The sequence below is a fragment of the Belonocnema kinseyi genome, chromosome 3 (assembly GCF_010883055.1).
Source record: "Belonocnema kinseyi isolate 2016_QV_RU_SX_M_011 chromosome 3, B_treatae_v1, whole genome shotgun sequence".
Lineage (NCBI taxonomy): Eukaryota > Metazoa > Arthropoda > Insecta > Hymenoptera > Cynipidae > Belonocnema > Belonocnema kinseyi.
Window position 1 is genome coordinate 49,829,673 of NC_046659.1, and position 1,042 is coordinate 49,830,714.

Sequence of the window (1,042 nt, forward strand, 5' to 3'; positions counted from 1 at the left end):
GAATCACGACTTGCTAGACTGCTACGATGCGAGTGTGGCCCGTGAACGGGGTTACATGGCACGGCTGCATGTTCTGTGGTGCGAGAAACACCCGGAGCTATCCCACTTTTCGCAGCAACGTCTGCGAAACCATGCTGAACTACTCCGTAAAAGGGGCTATGTAAGAGGAACGCCTACTCTACCACAGCTGGAACAAGCCGGCAACAAAGAAAGAGAGGCGACACTAAGACCAACCGCGGGCAGGCATCCAATAGATGAAGAGCGATGCTTTACGACCCGGAGAAACATCAACATCAAGGTTTCTCTCAAGCCTAAAGATCTGGCTGAAAATGGATGACGAGCTTTATGGACATTTTTCCGGTGAATCCGACCTCTGGGCTATCAATTATTGTGTGTATAATGCAGCGAGAGCTTCGGCCGATGCGAACCGTAAAACAAAACCAACGGTTGATCATAAGACCAAAAGACGAATGCATCAACTTGCCATAAAGATAGGCTGGGCAAGACAGTACGCGTCCCGCATTCAATGTGTGATTGACTACATCACATCTGGCAGAAATTTTACCGCCAAGGTTCGAAAGTTAGCGCGCGAACTCCGGACCCGTTATTACACACTTAACAAGTCAAAGCTGCAGACCATCAGGCAGCATATTGTTGAGAGAATACGGATACTGTCTGACGCTAAGAGAAGTCTAGAGCGGATGGAGAGGTGGATCAGAGAAAATCAACAGTTTCTCTCTGACCCATCTCGACTCTTCCAAGACCCTCCAGTTACTGTCGAGCCCCCCAACAAACCAGAGGAGGTCGAAGTATTTTGGAGAGAAGTCTACGAAGTGCAGCATAGATTGAACGAAGACTCGGAAAATATAAATAGCTTCAAGGAGATGTGTGATGCCCTCATAACTCCTGATAAAGAATGCCCACCCATGACTACCGAGGCGGTGAAAAAAGTATTAAGAGGGATGAAGAACTATTCCGCACCGGGACCAGGTTGTATCAAAACCTTCTGGTGGAAGAAGTTTTCTTCAACCCATCAGCATTT